The following is a 23,684-nucleotide window of genomic DNA, read 5'->3' as shown; positions in this document are numbered from 1 at the left end:
GAAAATAAAATCACACCAAAGAAAGTAGACAAACCAAATACTAACTGAAGGCAAAAAATAAAATGAAGTATCCACAAAAGCAGTCAAAGTAAACACAAAACAGAACAGAATAAAATACTGAACATATAAGAAATGGAGAAGGAAGAATAAGAAGGGAGAGGAATAAAGATTCATCACACTGGGTTTATAATAGTGTAATAAGTGACTTAAGTTAGACAGTTAGATAGTAAAGAAGCTAACCATGAACCTGGTCCAAGAATCTAAACCTAGCAATTGCAGTAAGTACATGTCTATCGATAATCACCATAAATGTAAATGGACTGAATGCACCAATCAAAAGACACAGAATAACAGAATGGATAAAAAAAGCAAAACCCATCTATATGCTGCTTACAAGAGACTCAGCTCAAACCAAAAGACATGCACAGATTAAAAGTCAAGGGATGGAAAAAGATATTTCATGCAAACAACAGAGAGAAAAAAGCAGGTGTTGCAATACTAGTATCAGACAAAATAGACTTCAAAATAAAGAAAGTAACAAGAGATAAAGAAGGACACTACATAATGATAAAGGGCTCAGTCCAACAAGAGGATATAACCATTACAAACATATATGCACCCAATACAGGAGCACCAATATATGTGAAACAAATATGAACAGAATTAAAGGAGGAAATACAATGCAATGCATTCATTTTGGGAGACTTTAACATACCGCTCACTCCAAAGGACAGATCCACCAGACAGAAAATAAGTAAGGACACAGAGGCACTGAAAAACACACTATAACAGATGAACGTTATAGACATCTATAGAACTCTACACCCAAAAGCAACAGGATACACATTCTTCTCAAGTGCACATGGATCATTCTCCAGAATAGACCACATGCTAGGCCACAAAAAGAACCTTAGTAAATTCCAAAAGATTGAAATTCTACCAACCAACTTTTCAGACCACAAAGGTATAAAACTAGAAATAAATTGTACAAAGAAAACAAAAAGGCTCACAAACACATGGAGGCTTAACAACATGCTCCTAAATAATCAATGGATCAACGACCAAATTAAAATAGAGATCAAGGAATATATGGAAACAAATGACAACAACAACACGAAGCCCCAAGTTCTGTGGGACGCAGCAAAAGCAATCATTAGAGGAAAGTATACAGCAATCCAGGCATATTTAAAGAAGGAAGAACAATCCCAAATGAATAATCTACTGTCACAATTATTGAAATTGGAAAAATAAGAACAAACGAGGCCTAAGGTCAGCAGAAGTAGGGACATAATAAAGATCAAAGAAGAAGTAAATAAAATTGAGAAGAATAAAACAATAGAAAAAATCAATGAAACCAAGAGCTGGTTCTTCGAGAAAATAAACAAAATAGATAAGCCCCTAGCCAGACTTATTAAGAGAAAAAGAGAGTCAACACACGTCAACAGAATCAGAAACGAGAAAGGAAAAATCACGACGGACCCCACAGAAATATGAAGAATTATTAGAGAATACTATGAAAACCTATATGCTAACAAGCTGGAAAACCTAGGGGAAATGGACAACTTCCTAGAAAAATACAACCTTCCAAGGCTGACTCAGAAAGAAACAGAAAATCTAAACAGACCAATTACCAACAACGAAATTGAAGTGGTAATCAAAAAACTACCCAAGAACAAAACCCCCGGGCCAGATGGATTTACCTCGGAACTACATCAGACACACAGAGAAGATATAATACCCATTCTCGGTAAAGTTTTCCAAAAAACTGAAGAGGAGGGAATACTCCCAAACTCATTCTATGAAGCCAACATCACCCTAATACCAAAACCAGGCAAAGATCCCATCAAAAAAGAAAACTACAGACCAATATCCCTGATGAACGTAGATGCAAAAATACTCAACAAAATATTAGCAAACCGAATTCAAAAATACATCAAGAGGATCATACACCATGACCAAGTGGGATTCATCACAGGGATGCAAGGATGGTACAATATTTGAAAATCCATCAACATCATCCACCACATCAACAAAAAGAAGGACAAAAACCACATGCTCATCTCCATAGATGCTGAAAAAGCATTCGACAAAATTCACCATCCATTCATGATAAAAACTCTAAGCAAAATGGCTATAGAGGGCAAGTACCTCAACATAATAAAGGCCATATATGATAAACCCACAGCCAACATCATACTGAACAGCGAGAAGCTGAAAGATTTTCCTCTGAGATCGGGAACAAGACAGGGTGCCCACTCTCCCCACTGTTATTTAACATAGTACTGGAGGTCCTAGCCACGGCAATTAGACAATACAAAGAAATACAAGGAATCCAGATTGGTAAAGAAGAAGTTAAACTGTCACTATTTGCAGATAACATGATATTGTACACAAAAAACCCTAAAGACTCTACCCCAAAACTACTAGAACTGACATCGGAATACAGCAAAGTTGCAGGATACAAAATTAACACACAGAAATCTGTGGCTTTCCTATACACTAACAATGAACCAATAGAAAGAGAAATCAGGAAAACAATTCCATTCACAATTGCATCAAAAAGAATAAAATACCTAGGAATAAACCTAACCAAAGATGTGAAAGGCCCATACCCTGAAAACTACAGGTCACTCTTAGGAGAGATTAGAAGGGACACTAACAAATGGAAACTCATCCCATGCTCATATCTAGGAAGAGCTAATATCGTCAAGGTGGCCATCCTGCCCAAATCAATATACATATTTGATGCAATCCCTATCAAATTACCGGCAACATTCTTTAATGAACTGGAACAAATAGTTCAAAAATTCATATGGAAACACCAAAGACCCCAAATATCCAAAGCAATCCTGAGAAAGAGAATAAAGTCGGGGTGGGGGGGGATCTCACTCCCCAACTTCAAGCTCTACTACAAAGCCGTAGCAATCAAGACAATTTGGTACTGGCACAAGAACAGAGCCACCGACCAGTGGAACAGATTAGAGACTCCAGACATTAACCCAAACATGTATGGTCAATTAATAAATGATGAAGGAGCCATGGACATATAATGGGGAAATGACAGTCTCTTCAACAGATGGTGCTGGCAAAACTGGACAGCTACATGTAAGAGAATGAAATTGGATCACTGTCTAACCCCATACACAAAAGTAAATTCGAAATGGATCAAAGACCTGAATGTAAGTCATGAAACCATAAAACTCTTAGAAAAAAACATAGGCAAAAATCTCTTAGACATAAACATGAGGGACCTCTTCTTGAACATATCTCCACGGGCAAGGAAAACAAAAGCAAAAATGAACAACTGGGACTACATCAAGCTGGAAAGCTTCTGTACAGCAAAGGACACCATCAGTAGAACAAAAAGGTACCCTACAGTATGGGAAAATATATTTGTGAATGACAGATCCGAGAAAGGCTTGACATCCAAAATATAAAAAGAGCTCACCCACCTCAACAAACAAAAAACAAATAATCCAATTAAAAAATGGGCAGAGGAAATGAACAGACAGTTCTCCAAAAAAGAAATACAGATGGCCAACAGACACATAAAAAGATGCTCCACATCCCTGATAACCAGAGAAATGCAAATTAAAACTACAATGAGGTATCACCTCACACCAGTAAGGATGGCTGCCATCAAAAAGAGAAACAACAACAAATGGTGGCGAGGTTGTGGAGAAAGGGGAACCCTCCTACACTGCTGGTGGGAATGTAAATTAGTTCAACCATTGTGGAAAGCAGTATGGAGGCTCCTCAAAATGCTCAAAATAGGCTTACCATTTGACCCAGGAATTCCACTTCTAGGAATTACCCTAAGAATGCAGCACTCAAGTTTGAAAAAGACAGATGCACCCTTATGTTTATCACAGCACTATTTACAATAGCCAAGATATGGAAGCAACCTAAGTGTCCATCTGTAGATGAATGGATAAAGAAGATGTGGTACATATATACAATGGAATACTATTCACCCATAAGAAAGAAATAAATCCTACCATTTGTAACAACATGGACGGAACTGGCAGACATTATGCTCAGTGAAATAAGCCGAGTGGAGAAAGAGAAATACCAAATGTTTTCACTCATCTGTGGAGTATAAGAACAAAGGAAAAACTGAAGGAACAAAACAGCAGCAGAATCACAGAACCCAAGAATGGACTAACAGGTACCAAAGAGAAAGGGACTGGGGAGGATGGGTTGGTAGGGAGGGATAATGGGGGGGAGAAGAAAGGGGGTATTATGATTAGCATGCATAATGGGGGGAGTGGGAAAAGGGGAGGGCTGTACAACACAGAGAAGACAAGTAGTGATTCTACAACAATTTGCTATGCTGATGGACAGTGACTGTAATGGGGTTTGTGAGGGGGACCTGGTATAGGGGAGAGCCTAGTAAGCATAATATTCTTCATGTAATTGTAGATTTATGATAACAAAAAAAAAAAGAGAAAGAAAAGGGGGTTTACTCCCTGATAGGGTAAAACTAACTGCAAATCAACGATTAATGCATGCTTTACATATCCTGAATTTTGATCATTTAAAGGGAGTCAGATGATCAGCTATGGAAGTACATTTTTCTGATAATATTCCTTTCTCTTAAAAAAAAAAAAGCAGTTCCTGTGTGGTGATCTCCAATAAGTTGTTCACAATGGTATAAAGGTCATATCAAAGTGTGGGCAAAGGGTTTGTTTCTGTTTATACAGAGGATCAAAGCCTAATATGGCTACCCAGAAAACGAAATAAGATACGATATGAAGAACTTCCAACATCAACATCCTCTGGAAGAGTCATTCCAGAAGATGATCATCAAAAACTTCAACAAAGATCCTGGTGCTGTTACAGTTGTAGGTGCATTCATCCCACCAGTTCCTTGACTTGCCATTGGAATGAAGAAGGAGATATCTAAGCTGGCCTGTGTATACAGTAAAACAACAAATTTGACTGGATCTATAGTGTTGGAACTCAACCAAGAATTAGGAGAAGTGCAAGTTGCAGTGCTCCAAAATCGTGTGACTATAGACTATCTACTGTTAAAAGAACATATGGGATGTGAACAGTTCCCAGGAATGTGTTGTTTTAATTTGTCTGATTTTTCTCAAAATATTCAAATTCAGTTAGACAATATCCATCATATCAGTGATAAGTTTTCACAAATGCCTAGGGTGCCTAACTGGTTTTCTTGGTTTCACTGGATATGGCTGGTAATTGTAGGTCTGCTTTTGTTGTGTAGCTGTATTCCTATTATGTTAATGTGTATACGCAATTTAATTAGTAGGTTAAAACCTATACATGCTTATGTTACTCTACAAGAAGATATGTCAAAGAAATAATCAATCTTCCCATGTTTTCTTCCATCTGCTACTTCTATAGCTTTTTTTCTTCCTTCCTAATTACAACCCTTTAGTAGAATTTGTGCCTCATATCGAAATTACCAAGTATCATAATTCTTCCAAGTGGTAAAGATACCTCAAGACAAATGCTGGGCATAGAAGCACAAGTCATAAATCTGCAAAGAAGTAAAAAGCTAACCTTTTCAAAGAATATTTCTTCTCTCTACTTACCAACTTTACATTTCCCTGTATGGCCCCAAAGATGGCTGGTTAGCCAGAGACGGGTAAGATTCCTCAAGGGAGGAACAACCTAAGACAGGCACAGTCACAGGGGGGCCATCAGGTGAGAAATTGGGGATCAACAGAGGTGAGGCTTAGAACCTAACACCCATTTTGAGATAAATCTTCTGCATCTGTGGATGTTTTGTTGCCCTTTTCTAGCTTGGATTAATACTTAGTCTATAGGCACACACCTGATCATCTACATTTACCCTCTTACAGCACTAAATTATGTTTTCTACCTTTATCTTACATCTACCTACCACTTCAGCATTTTATTAAAAATAATAATAATAATAATAATGGAGAAATGTGGGATTCACATATAAATCAAGTATAAAAATCAAACAAATAATCATACTTGACCTGATTGTTTATAGTTCATGATGCGTGATCAAAACTGAAAGTTTCTGTGATGACTGCCCTTGCACTGTTGACCATGTAAGAACTTATTCACTATGTAATAACTTGTTCACCATGTAAGAACCTGTTCGTTATGCCTCAGAAGATTGGAGACTGTTGAGAATTAGGCTTGGGGTTGATTAATGATTGTGCATTGAGTCCCCTATACAGAATTTTATTGTTGTTAACAACCATTTGATCAATAAATATGAGAGATGCCCTCTCCAAAAAAAAAAAAAAATGCATGAGCTTAGAAAAAAAATTTCCAGACAAGCAAAAGTTGAGGGAATTTGCCTCCCACAAATGACCTCTACAGGATATTTTTAAGGGACTGCTCTAGATAGAAGCACTCCTAAGGCTATACAGATGTCATCAAAGAAAATAAAATCACACCAAAGAAAGTAGACAAACCAAATACTAACTGAAGGCAAAAAATAAAATGAAGTATCCACAAAAGCAGTCAAAGTAAACACAAAACAGAACAGAATAAAATACTGAACATATAAGAAATGGAGAAGGAAGAATAAGAAGGGAGAGGAATAAAGATTCATCACACTGGGTTTATAATAGTGTAATAAGTGACTTAAGTTAGACAGTTAGATAGTAAAGAAGCTAACCATGAACCTGGTCCAAGAATCTAAACCTAGCAATTGCAGTAAGTACATGTCTATCGATAATCACCATAAATGTAAATGGACTGAATGCACCAATCAAAAGACACAGAATAACAGAATGGATAAAAAAAGCAAAACCCATCTATATGCTGCTTACAAGAGACTCAGCTCAAACCAAAAGACATGCACAGATTAAAAGTCAAGGGATGGAAAAAGATATTTCATGCAAACAACAGAGAGAAAAAAGCAGGTGTTGCAATACTAGTATCAGACAAAATAGACTTCAAAATAAAGAAAGTAACAAGAGATAAAGAAGGACACTACATAATGATAAAGGGCTCAGTCCAACAAGAGGATATAACCATTACAAACATATATGCACCCAATACAGGAGCACCAATATATGTGAAACAAATATGAACAGAATTAAAGGAGGAAATACAATGCAATGCATTCATTTTGGGAGACTTTAACATACCGCTCACTCCAAAGGACAGATCCACCAGACAGAAAATAAGTAAGGACACAGAGGCACTGAAAAACACACTATAACAGATGAACGTTATAGACATCTATAGAACTCTACACCCAAAAGCAACAGGATACACATTCTTCTCAAGTGCACATGGATCATTCTCCAGAATAGACCACATGCTAGGCCACAAAAAGAACCTTAGTAAATTCCAAAAGATTGAAATTCTACCAACCAACTTTTCAGACCACAAAGGTATAAAACTAGAAATAAATTGTACAAAGAAAACAAAAAGGCTCACAAACACATGGAGGCTTAACAACATGCTCCTAAATAATCAATGGATCAACGACCAAATTAAAATAGAGATCAAGGAATATATGGAAACAAATGACAACAACAACACGAAGCCCCAAGTTCTGTGGGACGCAGCAAAAGCAATCATTAGAGGAAAGTATACAGCAATCCAGGCATATTTAAAGAAGGAAGAACAATCCCAAATGAATAATCTACTGTCACAATTATTGAAATTGGAAAAATAAGAACAAACGAGGCCTAAGGTCAGCAGAAGTAGGGACATAATAAAGATCAAAGAAGAAGTAAATAAAATTGAGAAGAATAAAACAATAGAAAAAATCAATGAAACCAAGAGCTGGTTCTTCGAGAAAATAAACAAAATAGATAAGCCCCTAGCCAGACTTATTAAGAGAAAAAGAGAGTCAACACACGTCAACAGAATCAGAAACGAGAAAGGAAAAATCACGACGGACCCCACAGAAATATGAAGAATTATTAGAGAATACTATGAAAACCTATATGCTAACAAGCTGGAAAACCTAGGGGAAATGGACAACTTCCTAGAAAAATACAACCTTCCAAGGCTGACTCAGAAAGAAACAGAAAATCTAAACAGACCAATTACCAACAACGAAATTGAAGTGGTAATCAAAAAACTACCCAAGAACAAAACCCCCGGGCCAGATGGATTTACCTCGGAACTACATCAGACACACAGAGAAGATATAATACCCATTCTCGGTAAAGTTTTCCAAAAAACTGAAGAGGAGGGAATACTCCCAAACTCATTCTATGAAGCCAACATCACCCTAATACCAAAACCAGGCAAAGATCCCATCAAAAAAGAAAACTACAGACCAATATCCCTGATGAACGTAGATGCAAAAATACTCAACAAAATATTAGCAAACCGAATTCAAAAATACATCAAGAGGATCATACACCATGACCAAGTGGGATTCATCACAGGGATGCAAGGATGGTACAATATTTGAAAATCCATCAACATCATCCACCACATCAACAAAAAGAAGGACAAAAACCACATGCTCATCTCCATAGATGCTGAAAAAGCATTCGACAAAATTCACCATCCATTCATGATAAAAACTCTAAGCAAAATGGCTATAGAGGGCAAGTACCTCAACATAATAAAGGCCATATATGATAAACCCACAGCCAACATCATACTGAACAGCGAGAAGCTGAAAGATTTTCCTCTGAGATCGGGAACAAGACAGGGTGCCCACTCTCCCCACTGTTATTTAACATAGTACTGGAGGTCCTAGCCACGGCAATTAGACAATACAAAGAAATACAAGGAATCCAGATTGGTAAAGAAGAAGTTAAACTGTCACTATTTGCAGATAACATGATATTGTACACAAAAAACCCTAAAGACTCTACCCCAAAACTACTAGAACTGACATCGGAATACAGCAAAGTTGCAGGATACAAAATTAACACACAGAAATCTGTGGCTTTCCTATACACTAACAATGAACCAATAGAAAGAGAAATCAGGAAAACAATTCCATTCACAATTGCATCAAAAAGAATAAAATACCTAGGAATAAACCTAACCAAAGATGTGAAAGGCCCATACCCTGAAAACTACAGGTCACTCTTAGGAGAGATTAGAAGGGACACTAACAAATGGAAACTCATCCCATGCTCATATCTAGGAAGAGCTAATATCGTCAAGGTGGCCATCCTGCCCAAATCAATATACATATTTGATGCAATCCCTATCAAATTACCGGCAACATTCTTTAATGAACTGGAACAAATAGTTCAAAAATTCATATGGAAACACCAAAGACCCCAAATATCCAAAGCAATCCTGAGAAAGAGAATAAAGTCGGGGTGGGGGGGGATCTCACTCCCCAACTTCAAGCTCTACTACAAAGCCGTAGCAATCAAGACAATTTGGTACTGGCACAAGAACAGAGCCACCGACCAGTGGAACAGATTAGAGACTCCAGACATTAACCCAAACATGTATGGTCAATTAATAAATGATGAAGGAGCCATGGACATATAATGGGGAAATGACAGTCTCTTCAACAGATGGTGCTGGCAAAACTGGACAGCTACATGTAAGAGAATGAAATTGGATCACTGTCTAACCCCATACACAAAAGTAAATTCGAAATGGATCAAAGACCTGAATGTAAGTCATGAAACCATAAAACTCTTAGAAAAAAACATAGGCAAAAATCTCTTAGACATAAACATGAGGGACCTCTTCTTGAACATATCTCCACGGGCAAGGAAAACAAAAGCAAAAATGAACAACTGGGACTACATCAAGCTGGAAAGCTTCTGTACAGCAAAGGACACCATCAGTAGAACAAAAAGGTACCCTACAGTATGGGAAAATATATTTGTGAATGACAGATCCGAGAAAGGCTTGACATCCAAAATATAAAAAGAGCTCACCCACCTCAACAAACAAAAAACAAATAATCCAATTAAAAAATGGGCAGAGGAAATGAACAGACAGTTCTCCAAAAAAGAAATACAGATGGCCAACAGACACATAAAAAGATGCTCCACATCCCTGATAACCAGAGAAATGCAAATTAAAACTACAATGAGGTATCACCTCACACCAGTAAGGATGGCTGCCATCAAAAAGAGAAACAACAACAAATGGTGGCGAGGTTGTGGAGAAAGGGGAACCCTCCTACACTGCTGGTGGGAATGTAAATTAGTTCAACCATTGTGGAAAGCAGTATGGAGGCTCCTCAAAATGCTCAAAATAGGCTTACCATTTGACCCAGGAATTCCACTTCTAGGAATTACCCTAAGAATGCAGCACTCAAGTTTGAAAAAGACAGATGCACCCTTATGTTTATCACAGCACTATTTACAATAGCCAAGATATGGAAGCAACCTAAGTGTCCATCTGTAGATGAATGGATAAAGAAGATGTGGTACATATATACAATGGAATACTATTCACCCATAAGAAAGAAATAAATCCTACCATTTGTAACAACATGGACGGAACTGGCAGACATTATGCTCAGTGAAATAAGCCGAGTGGAGAAAGAGAAATACCAAATGTTTTCACTCATCTGTGGAGTATAAGAACAAAGGAAAAACTGAAGGAACAAAACAGCAGCAGAATCACAGAACCCAAGAATGGACTAACAGGTACCAAAGAGAAAGGGACTGGGGAGGATGGGTTGGTAGGGAGGGATAATGGGGGGGAGAAGAAAGGGGGTATTATGATTAGCATGCATAATGGGGGGAGTGGGAAAAGGGGAGGGCTGTACAACACAGAGAAGACAAGTAGTGATTCTACAACAATTTGCTATGCTGATGGACAGTGACTGTAATGGGGTTTGTGAGGGGGACCTGGTATAGGGGAGAGCCTAGTAAGCATAATATTCTTCATGTAATTGTAGATTTATGATAACAAAAAAAAAAAGAGAAAGAAAAGGGGGTTTACTCCCTGATAGGGTAAAACTAACTGCAAATCAACGATTAATGCATGCTTTACATATCCTGAATTTTGATCATTTAAAGGGAGTCAGATGATCAGCTATGGAAGTACATTTTTCTGATAATATTCCTTTCTCTTAAAAAAAAAAAAGCAGTTCCTGTGTGGTGATCTCCAATAAGTTGTTCACAATGGTATAAAGGTCATATCAAAGTGTGGGCAAAGGGTTTGTTTCTGTTTATACAGAGGATCAAAGCCTAATATGGCTACCCAGAAAACGAAATAAGATACGATATGAAGAACTTCCAACATCAACATCCTCTGGAAGAGTCATTCCAGAAGATGATCATCAAAAACTTCAACAAAGATCCTGGTGCTGTTACAGTTGTAGGTGCATTCATCCCACCAGTTCCTTGACTTGCCATTGGAATGAAGAAGGAGATATCTAAGCTGGCCTGTGTATACAGTAAAACAACAAATTTGACTGGATCTATAGTGTTGGAACTCAACCAAGAATTAGGAGAAGTGCAAGTTGCAGTGCTCCAAAATCGTGTGACTATAGACTATCTACTGTTAAAAGAACATATGGGATGTGAACAGTTCCCAGGAATGTGTTGTTTTAATTTGTCTGATTTTTCTCAAAATATTCAAATTCAGTTAGACAATATCCATCATATCAGTGATAAGTTTTCACAAATGCCTAGGGTGCCTAACTGGTTTTCTTGGTTTCACTGGATATGGCTGGTAATTGTAGGTCTGCTTTTGTTGTGTAGCTGTATTCCTATTATGTTAATGTGTATACGCAATTTAATTAGTAGGTTAAAACCTATACATGCTTATGTTACTCTACAAGAAGATATGTCAAAGAAATAATCAATCTTCCCATGTTTTCTTCCATCTGCTACTTCTATAGCTTTTTTTCTTCCTTCCTAATTACAACCCTTTAGTAGAATTTGTGCCTCATATCGAAATTACCAAGTATCATAATTCTTCCAAGTGGTAAAGATACCTCAAGACAAATGCTGGGCATAGAAGCACAAGTCATAAATCTGCAAAGAAGTAAAAAGCTAACCTTTTCAAAGAATATTTCTTCTCTCTACTTACCAACTTTACATTTCCCTGTATGGCCCCAAAGATGGCTGGTTAGCCAGAGACGGGTAAGATTCCTCAAGGGAGGAACAACCTAAGACAGGCACAGTCACAGGGGGGCCATCAGGTGAGAAATTGGGGATCAACAGAGGTGAGGCTTAGAACCTAACACCCATTTTGAGATAAATCTTCTGCATCTGTGGATGTTTTGTTGCCCTTTTCTAGCTTGGATTAATACTTAGTCTATAGGCACACACCTGATCATCTACATTTACCCTCTTACAGCACTAAATTATGTTTTCTACCTTTATCTTACATCTACCTACCACTTCAGCATTTTATTAAAAATAATAATAATAATAATAATGGAGAAATGTGGGATTCACATATAAATCAAGTATAAAAATCAAACAAATAATCATACTTGACCTGATTGTTTATAGTTCATGATGCGTGATCAAAACTGAAAGTTTCTGTGATGACTGCCCTTGCACTGTTGACCATGTAAGAACTTATTCACTATGTAATAACTTGTTCACCATGTAAGAACCTGTTCGTTATGCCTCAGAAGATTGGAGACTGTTGAGAATTAGGCTTGGGGTTGATTAATGATTGTGCATTGAGTCCCCTATACAGAATTTTATTGTTGTTAACAACCATTTGATCAATAAATATGAGAGATGCCCTCTCCAAAAAAAAAAAAAAATGCATGAGCTTAGAAAAAAAATTTCCAGACAAGCAAAAGTTGAGGGAATTTGCCTCCCACAAATGACCTCTACAGGATATTTTTAAGGGACTGCTCTAGATAGAAGCACTCCTAAGGCTATACAGATGTCATCAAAGAAAATAAAATCACACCAAAGAAAGTAGACAAACCAAATACTAACTGAAGGCAAAAAATAAAATGAAGTATCCACAAAAGCAGTCAAAGTAAACACAAAACAGAACAGAATAAAATACTGAACATATAAGAAATGGAGAAGGAAGAATAAGAAGGGAGAGGAATAAAGATTCATCACACTGGGTTTATAATAGTGTAATAAGTGACTTAAGTTAGACAGTTAGATAGTAAAGAAGCTAACCATGAACCTGGTCCAAGAATCTAAACCTAGCAATTGCAGTAAGTACATGTCTATCGATAATCACCATAAATGTAAATGGACTGAATGCACCAATCAAAAGACACAGAATAACAGAATGGATAAAAAAAGCAAAACCCATCTATATGCTGCTTACAAGAGACTCAGCTCAAACCAAAAGACATGCACAGATTAAAAGTCAAGGGATGGAAAAAGATATTTCATGCAAACAACAGAGAGAAAAAAGCAGGTGTTGCAATACTAGTATCAGACAAAATAGACTTCAAAATAAAGAAAGTAACAAGAGATAAAGAAGGACACTACATAATGATAAAGGGCTCAGTCCAACAAGAGGATATAACCATTACAAACATATATGCACCCAATACAGGAGCACCAATATATGTGAAACAAATATGAACAGAATTAAAGGAGGAAATACAATGCAATGCATTCATTTTGGGAGACTTTAACATACCGCTCACTCCAAAGGACAGATCCACCAGACAGAAAATAAGTAAGGACACAGAGGCACTGAAAAACACACTATAACAGATGAACGTTATAGACATCTATAGAACTCTACACCCAAAAGCAACAGGATACACATTCTTCTCAAGTGCACATGGATCATTCTCCAGAATAGACCACATGCTAGGCCACAAAAAGAACCTTAGTAAATTCCAAAAGATTGAAATTCTACCAACCAACTTTTCAGACCACAAAGGTATAAAACTAGAAATAAATTGTACAAAGAAAACAAAAAGGCTCACAAACACATGGAGGCTTAACAACATGCTCCTAAATAATCAATGGATCAACGACCAAATTAAAATAGAGATCAAGGAATATATGGAAACAAATGACAACAACAACACGAAGCCCCAAGTTCTGTGGGACGCAGCAAAAGCAATCATTAGAGGAAAGTATACAGCAATCCAGGCATATTTAAAGAAGGAAGAACAATCCCAAATGAATAATCTACTGTCACAATTATTGAAATTGGAAAAATAAGAACAAACGAGGCCTAAGGTCAGCAGAAGTAGGGACATAATAAAGATCAAAGAAGAAGTAAATAAAATTGAGAAGAATAAAACAATAGAAAAAATCAATGAAACCAAGAGCTGGTTCTTCGAGAAAATAAACAAAATAGATAAGCCCCTAGCCAGACTTATTAAGAGAAAAAGAGAGTCAACACACGTCAACAGAATCAGAAACGAGAAAGGAAAAATCACGACGGACCCCACAGAAATATGAAGAATTATTAGAGAATACTATGAAAACCTATATGCTAACAAGCTGGAAAACCTAGGGGAAATGGACAACTTCCTAGAAAAATACAACCTTCCAAGGCTGACTCAGAAAGAAACAGAAAATCTAAACAGACCAATTACCAACAACGAAATTGAAGTGGTAATCAAAAAACTACCCAAGAACAAAACCCCCGGGCCAGATGGATTTACCTCGGAACTACATCAGACACACAGAGAAGATATAATACCCATTCTCCGTAAAGTTTTCCAAAAAACTGAAGAGGAGGGAATACTCCCAAACTCATTCTATGAAGCCAACATCACCCTAATACCAAAACCAGGCAAAGATCCCACCAAAAAAGAAAACTACAGACCAATATCCCTGATGAACGTAGATGCAAAAATACTCAACAAAATATTAGCAAACCGAATTCAAAAATACACCAAGAGGATCATACACCATGTCCAAGCGGTATTCATCCCAGGGATGCAAGGATGGTACAACATTCGAAAATCCATCAACATCATCCACCACATCAACAAAAAGAAGGACAAAAACCACATGATCATCTCCATAGATGCTGAAAAAGCATTCGACAAAATTCAACATCCATTCACGATAAAAACTCTCAACAAAATGGGCATAGAGGGCAAGTACCTCAACATAATAAATGCCGTATATGATAAACCCACAGGTAACATCATACTGAACAGCGAGAGGCTGAAAGCTTTTCCTCTGAGATCAGGAACAATACAGGGATGTCCCCTCTCCCCACTGTTATTCAACATTGTACTGGAGGTCCAAGCCACAGCAATTAGACAATACAAAGAAATACAAGGAATCCAGATTGGTAAAGAAGAAGTTAAACTGTCACTATATGCAGATGACATGATATTGTACATAAAAAACCCTAAAGACTCCACTCCAAAACTACTAGAACTAATATCAGAATTCAGCAAAGTTGCAGGATCCAAAATTAACACACAGAAATCTGTGCCTTTCCTATACACTAACAATGAACTAATAGAAAGAGAAATCAGGAAAACAATTCCATTCACAACAGCATCAAAAAGAATAAAATACCTAGGAATAAAGCTAATCAAGGAAGTGAAAGACCTATACCCTGAAAACTATAAGACACTCTTAAGAGAAATTAAAGAGCACACTAACAAATGGAAACTCGTCCCATGTTCCTGGCTAGGAAGAATTAATATCGTCAAAATGGCCATCCTGCCCAAAGCAATATACAGATTTGATGCAATTCCTATCAAATAACCAACAGGATTCTTCAATGAACTGGAATAAATAGTTCAAACATTCATATGGAAACACCAAAGACCCCGAATAGCCAAAGCAATCCTGAGAAGGAAAAATAAAGTGGGGGGGATCTCACTCCCCAACTTCAAGCTCTACTACAAAGCCACAGTAATCAAGACAATTTGGTACTGGCACAAAAACAGAGCCACAGACCAGTGGAACAGAATAGAGACTCCAGACATTAACCCAAACATATATGGTCAATTAATATAGGATAAAGGAGCCATGGACATAGAATGGGGAAATGACAGTCTCTTCAACAGATGGTGCTGGCAAAACTGGACAGCTACATGTAGGAGAATGAAACTGGACCATTGTCTAACCCCATACACAAAAGTAAATTCGAAATGGATGAAAGTCCTCAATGTAAGTCATAAAACCATAAAACTCTTAGAAAAAAACATAGACAAAAATCTCTTGGACATAAACATGAGCGACTTCTTCATGAACATATCTCCCCAGGCAAGGGAAACAAAAGCAAAAATGAACAAGTGGGACTATATTAAGCTAAAAAGCTTCTGTACAGCAAAGGACACCATCAATAGAACAAAAAGACATCCTACAGTATGGGAGAATATATTCATAAATGACAGATCCGATAAAGGGTTGACATCCAAAATATAAAAAGAGCTAACACACCTCAACAAACAAAAAGCAAATCATCCAATTAAACAATGGGCAGAGGAGCTGAACAAACAGTTCTCTAAAGAAGAAATTCAGATGGCAAATAGACACATGAAAAGATGCTCCACTTTGCTTGTCATCAGAGAAATGCAAATTAAAACCACAATGAGATATCACCTCACACCTGTAAGGATCGCCATCATCGAAAAGACAATCAACAACAAATGTTGGCAAGGTTGTAGAGAAAGGGGAACCCTCCTACACTGCTCGTGGGAATGTAAATTAGTTCAACCATTGTGGAAAGTAGTATGGAAGTTCCTCAAAATGCTCAAAATAGACTTACCATTTGACCCAGGAATTCCACTTCTAGGAATTTACCCTAAGAATGCAGCACTCCAGTTTGAAAAACACAGATACACCCCTATGTTTGTCGCTGCACTATTTACAATAGCTAAGATATGGAAGCAACCTACATGTCCATGAATAGATGAATGGATAAAGAAGATGTGGTACATATACACAATGGAATATTACTCAGCCATAAGAAAAAAACAGATCCTACCATACACAACAACATGGATGGAGCTAGAGGGTATTATGCTCAGTGAAATAAGCCAGGTGGAGAAGCACAAGTACCAAATTATTTCACTCATATGTGGAGTATAAGAACAAAGGAAAACTGAAGGAACAAAACAGCAGCAGAATCACAGAATCCACAAATGGACTAATAGTTACCAAAGGGAAAGGGACTGGGGAGGATGGGTGGGAAGGGAGGGACAAGGGTGAGGAAAACAAAAGGGGGCATTTAGATTAGCATGTATAGTGTAGGGGGGCACGGGGAGGGCTATGCAACACAGAGGAGACAAGTAGTGATTTTGCAGCATCTTACTACGCTGATGGGCAGTGACTGTGAAGGGGTATTTGTGGGGGACTTGGTGAAGGGGAGAGCCTAGTGAACATAATGTTCTTCATGTAATTGTAGATTAATGATACCAAAATAAAAAAATTAAAACAAAGATACAACGTTCCAAGACTGATCAACGAATGAACAGAAAATCTAAACAAACCAATTACCAGCAATGAAATTGAATCGGTAATAAAAAAACTACCAAAGAACAAAATCCCTGGTCCAGATGGATTCACTGCTGAATTTTATCAGACATATAGAGAAGACATAATACGCATTCTCTTTAAAGTTTTCTAAAAAATAGAAGAGGAGGGAATACTTCCAAACTCATTCTATGAAGCCAACATCACCCTAATACCAAAACCAGGTGAAGACCCCACAAAAAAAGAAAATTACAGACCAATATCCCTGATGAACGTAGATGCAAAAATACTCAACAAAATATTAGCAAACCGAATTCAAAAATACATCAAAAGGATCACACACCATGATCAAGTGGAATTCATCCCAGGGATGTAAGGATGGTACAACATTCGAAAATCCTTCAACATCATCCACCATGTCAACAAAAAGAAGGACAAAAACCACATGATCAACTCCAAAGATGCTGAAAAACCATTTGAGAATAATTCAACATCCATTCATGATAAAAACTCTCAACAAAATGGGCATACAGGGCAAGTAACTCTACATAATAAAGGTCATATATGACAAACCCACAGCCAACATCATGCTTAACATCGAGAAGCTGGAAGCTTTTCATCTGAGATAGGGAACAAGACAGGGATGCCCCCTCTCCCCACTGTTATTCATCATAGTACTGGAGGTGCTACACAGCAATCAGACAAAACAAAGAAATACAAGGCATCCTGATTGGTAGTGAAGAAGTCAAACTGTCACTATTTGCAGATAACATGATATTGTACATAAAAAACCCTAAAGAATACACTCCAAAACTACTAGATCTAATATTTGAATTCAGCAAATATTGCAGGATAAAGTTGCAGGATACAAAATTAATACACAGAAATCTGTTGCCTTCCTATATACTAATAATGAACTAGCAGAAAGAAAAATCAGGAAAACAATTCCATTCACAATTGCATCAAAAGAATAAAACACCTAGGAATAAGCTTAACCAAGGAAGTGAAAGACCTATATCCTGAAAACTACAAGACACTCTTAAGAGAAATTAAAGAGGACACTAACAAATGAAAACTCATCCCATGCTCTTGGCTAGGAAGAATTAATATTGTCAAAATAGCCATTGTGACAAAAGTAATCTACAGATTCAATGCAATCCCTATCAAAATACCAACAGCATCCTTCAATGAACTGGAACAAATAGTTCTAAAAATCATATGGAACCACCAAAGACCCCGAATAGCCAAAGCAATCCTGAGAAGGAAGAATAAAGCATGGGGGATCTCGTTTCCCAACTTCAAGCTGTACTACAAAGTTATTGTAATCAAGACAATTTGGTACTGGCACAAGAACACAGACCAGTGTAACAGAATAGAGAGTCCAGATATTAACCCAAACATCTATGGTCAATTAATTTAAGATAACGGAGCCATAGATATACAATGGGGAAATGACAGCCTTTTCAACAGGCTGGTGTTGGCAAAACTGGACAGCTACATGTAAGAGAATGAAACTGGATCATTGTCTAACCCCATACACAAAAGTAAATTCGAAACAGATAAAATACTTGAATGTAAGTCAGGAAACCATAAAACTCTTAGAAAAAAACATAGGCAAAAATCTCTTGGACATAAAAATGAGCAATTTCTTCATAACATATCTCCCTGGGTAAGGGAAACAAAAGCAAAAATGAACAGGTGGGACAATACCAGGCTGAAAAGCTTCTGTACAGCAAAGGACACCATCAATAGAACAAAAAGGCATCCTACAGTATGGGAGAATATATTCATAAATGACATATCTGATAAAGTGTTGACATCCAAAATATATAAAGAGCTAACACACCTCAGCAAACAAAAAGCAAATGATCCAATTAAAAAATGGGCAGAGGAGCTGAACAGACACTTCTCCAAAGAAGAAATTCAGATAGCCAACAAACCCATGAAAAGATGCTCCACATCGCTAGTCATCAGAGAAATGCAAATTAAAGCCACAATGAAATATCACCTCACACCAGTAAGGATGGTCACCATCCAAAAGTCAAACAACCACTGCTGGTGGAAATGTAATTAGTTCAAGCTTTGTGGAAAGCAGTATGGAGGTTCCTCAAAAAACTCAAAATAGAAATATCACTTGACCCAGAAATTCCACTCCTAGGAATTTACCCTAAGAATGCAGCAGCCCAGCTTGAAAAAGACAGATGCACCCCTATGTTTATCACAGTAGTATTTACAATAGTCAAGAAACGGAAGCATCCTAAGTGTCCATCAGTAGATGAGTGGATAAAGAAGATGTGGTACATATACACAATGGAATATTATTTAGCCATAAGAAGAAAACAAATCCTACCATTTGCAACAACATTCATGGAGCTAGAGGGTATTATGTTCAGTGAAATAAGCCAGGTGCAAAAAGACAAGTTTCAAATGATTTCACTCATATGTGGAGTATAAGGACAAAGAAAAAAACTGAAGGAACAAAATGGCAGCAGACTCACAGAACCCAAGAATGGACTAACAGTTACCAAAGGAAAGGGGACTGGGTAGGATGCTTGTGAAGGGAGGTATAAGGGGGAAAAGGGGGCATTATGATTAGCACACATAATGTCCGGGTGGGGCTTTCGGGGAGGGTTGTACAACAAGTAGTGAGATCTGCTAATATATATGATTCTATAGCATCTTACTATGCTGATGGACAGCGACTATAATGGGGTATGTGGTGGGGACTTGATGATGGGGGAGTCTAGTAACCATAATGGTGCTCATGTGAATTCATTTTTCCACAAAAATGAATGAAATATTGTTATTTGCAACAACATGGATAGACCCTAAAAACTTTAATGCCAGGTGAAATGAGTCAAAAAAGATAAATATCATGTGATCTCATTTATATGACAACTCAAAGAAACCCAGAAAATGAAACAAAAGGAAAACCCAGGAGCTTATGGATATAGAGATTGGTGGTTACCTGAATAAATACATACAGGAAAAGATACTGAGTGTTAGCCAAGGGGAGAGGGAAGTGCTGGAGGGAAAGGAGACTGGCTGCCCCAGAACAAATGGGTATGAGGTGATTAAAATGGCATGAAATGGGTTGTAGTGGTGATTGCACAGCCCTGGCATATACCAAAAACGACCTCTTTTAAATGTTCGAATCATATATGTGAATTACATCTCAATAAAACTGCTCTAACAGAAAGTGGTGGCCATGAAGTAGAAGTGAAGTGCCAGTACATGAAGTAGAAGTGCCAGAACGGCCATGCAGATTGCAGAGAAAGAGATCAAAGGCTCAGGGAAGTGGACATGCTGGTGTGAATCTACAAAACTGGAAAACCCACCAGGTGTCGATTTTCCTTGGAAGGGCCCAGAGGATACTCTCTGTCAGCACTGAGGATGAGTATCACCTTCATTGTGCCTATCCTTGGTGGACTGAGCTGACTGGATCCGCTCAGATCCCAGAACACCAGAGCACAGGGGGTCGCAAGGTGAAAACGAGGGCAACAAAGCTAATGAGTCAGAGTGGAAGCAGGAAAGCCTGACTGCCAGGGACCTGTGGGCACAGTCAGTAATCATGCTGTTTCTGTGGGCAAGCAGATGGGCAGCCAACAGGAGTGTTGCTTACTATTATAATAAATCAAGAACGAATGAGTGGAAGGCTGAGATGAGTTGCCTGGTAGAAGTCAGGATCCCTTGCCCAGTTTCCATACCTGAGCCAATCTCATACCCAGAACCCACAGGGTGAAGGAGAGCCTAGGTGCCCTGCGGATCCACCTGCAATACCGTGGTAACTGTGCCCAGTAGCAATCCCCAAAGTCCTTCCATAAACATACCTACAGCCATGTACTCAGTCCCTGCACACTGATCAAAGGGAATAGCTAGTCCTCTCTAGTCCTGTTGGACACACGGTTCAATTTCACACAGCTACCTGGGAGCCAAACCTCTATCCCAAACTTCCAAGATGCAAAAAAGGGGAGGAAAGGTGTATGGGGAACAGGAAATAATTTGAGTCCTGTCTCAGGTCCACCCATATCTCAGTGGGTTGTCTGTGTCCACCCATCCCCAGGTGGACATTTACCCCATTTCCAAATATGAAATTAGGATGGACACATTCACACTTGACAAGACAGTTTACATTGCTTCTCTGGTCTGTGGAGTGAAATCGTTGTCATAAGAGCAGGTGGAAACCCCTGAAACACCCTGCCAACTTCCACCTGGACAGAAAGTTAAAGACATATTGTTGTTGGGGTAATGGAGGAGGTTAATGTCATCCTGGAAGAGTTAAGGAATGCGGGTGGAGGTGGTTCCAGCACCTAACCATTTGATTCACCACTGTGGTTTTGTAAAAATGGAAGGATCATTGCAATGATAGACAACAGCAGCTAGTATTAGCCACACTGATTTCCTTTCATTCCTCCCTTTACCTTTCAACCCACAACGTTCTCTCTTTAATCCCCAGTTACCTGGAAGACTGGACCACATCTCTGGGATCATAAGTTTGACCTGGATTTCTGTGGCGTGAACACCAAAGCCCTTTGACTTAGACACTTTATGTATTCCAGTCTCTGCCTTCCTAGCCACAGCCCTGTGAAGGCCATGCATCAGGTGGGTCCCCAAGTCACCTGTGGTAGGCAGACTCTACGATGGCCCCCACGTTCCCATCCTCTGGTATCCATGCCCTCAGGTGCTACGTGCTGCTGGAACATGCACGGGACCTAGGAACTTGCTGGTAACAAAGAGAATAGGATAAAGAGATGAATGTATAGTTGGGATCACAGGGAAGAAGATATGAGGGACCTGGGGTCCATAGTCTCCAGGTCAGCAGTCCTGGCCAGGCTGGGGAAGCACAGATTTCCGATGGAACCTGAAGACAAATGGCTGTGCATTCCTTTCCTCCCTGGGTGTTTGCTCCACTATTTCCCATCATCCACTGTCCCTGCCATCAGACAGGCCAAGGAGGAGGAAGAGATCACCAGTGGTTCTCCTCCTGACTGGAAGGAGCAAGGCATCTGTGTGCAAACAGGGCAGGAATGGACATGAGGAAACAGTCTCCCAAATCTGACACCTGTGCAGCCCAGACACCAAGGGGAGCCCCCTGACTGGGAAGATGAGGAAAGTAATAAGTTTCCCATGTCCCGGTGCTGCCCCCCATGGCCCAGCTCCCTCACTCCAGCCTAGACCCCTGTCCCAGGGAGCCATCAGGGGTGAGCACTGTAAACATGTCCCTGCTCATCTCCAGAGCCCACCACCATGGCCACTGCTCCTGGGAAGTCCTGTCCTCTCTGTGTGAATTAGATCAGTTTTGTGCAGCAGAAACCCACAGAATAGTGGTCTAAAGAGGATTGCAGCTTGTATGTGTCTCCCGTGACAGTGAAGCAGGCTGTGTGGGGCAGGTAGGGTGGCTCTGCCCATGAGGTTGTCCATGTTCCTAGGACCTTCCTGCTCTTCTTCCCTTATTAGAGTGACCCCAGGTACCTAAGACCGTGTCCATGGTCCATGAGTAACCAGGGAAAGCAGGGAAGGAGGAAAAGTTCCCCCCTTTAACAGTAAAACCTACAACCGTACATCTGCTGCATTATATTGGCCAGAATTAGTCACACTGACATGACTAGCCTCAAGGCAGACAGCAGAATGAATGCAGTTTTTCTTTTGGGTGACTATGTGCCCAGATGCAACTCTATTACTATGGAATAAGAATGATTTTTGTTACACTTAGCAAATTTTTCCAAATAAGGAGTGACAGAACTGTCATTTCAATACCTTTAACTGCACCCAATCTGTATGTAAAAACTGGAATAATCTAAGAATATATTGTTAATGGAAAACAATGGTGCAGATAGAGGGTGTGATAAATACCACCTGGTAAAAAGGCTCATCTGTCTCTGTAACACTACAGAAACTGGTAATAGTGGTTATGTCCAGGGAAGGAATCTGGAAGTATTGTGGATGGAATGGAGGAGGAAATTTACTTTTCAATATATAGACTTGTTATTCAAAAATTTAAAAAACTTGTGCGTGGATCACCCATTCAAAATAAATTTTGAATTACAAAGGAAAAACTCACATTGGTTACCAAACATTTCTCTGGAAGTTATAGTGTGTCAGGATCTCTGCCAGGCCTCCTGACTAAAACCTGAAGGAATTGACAAGAGGTGGAAATACTCTGCTCAATGCAACACAGTATAGTTCTGTTGGGAAAAGTTTCCAGGTGGAAGCAATGTCTCAGCTGTGACCTGGAAGAGGAGTAAAGTAAACCCAGGTAAATGAACAAAGGGAAATGTTAGGGAAAGAGCATCACAAACAAAGGCTCAGAAGAGGAAGAGCAAGTGAGGGAACTGGGGTATGGGTGAGCGGTTCAGTGTGGACGTTAGAGAGCAAAGAGCTCTGTAGAAAAAGCCAGCATTGCATTGATTCCTTGGGCTCGTGGGC

The sequence above is a fragment of the Manis pentadactyla genome, chromosome 16 (genome assembly GCF_030020395.1).
Source record: "Manis pentadactyla isolate mManPen7 chromosome 16, mManPen7.hap1, whole genome shotgun sequence".
NCBI classification, from domain to species: Eukaryota; Metazoa; Chordata; class Mammalia; order Pholidota; family Manidae; genus Manis; species Manis pentadactyla.
This window is presented reverse-complemented; position numbering follows the sequence as displayed.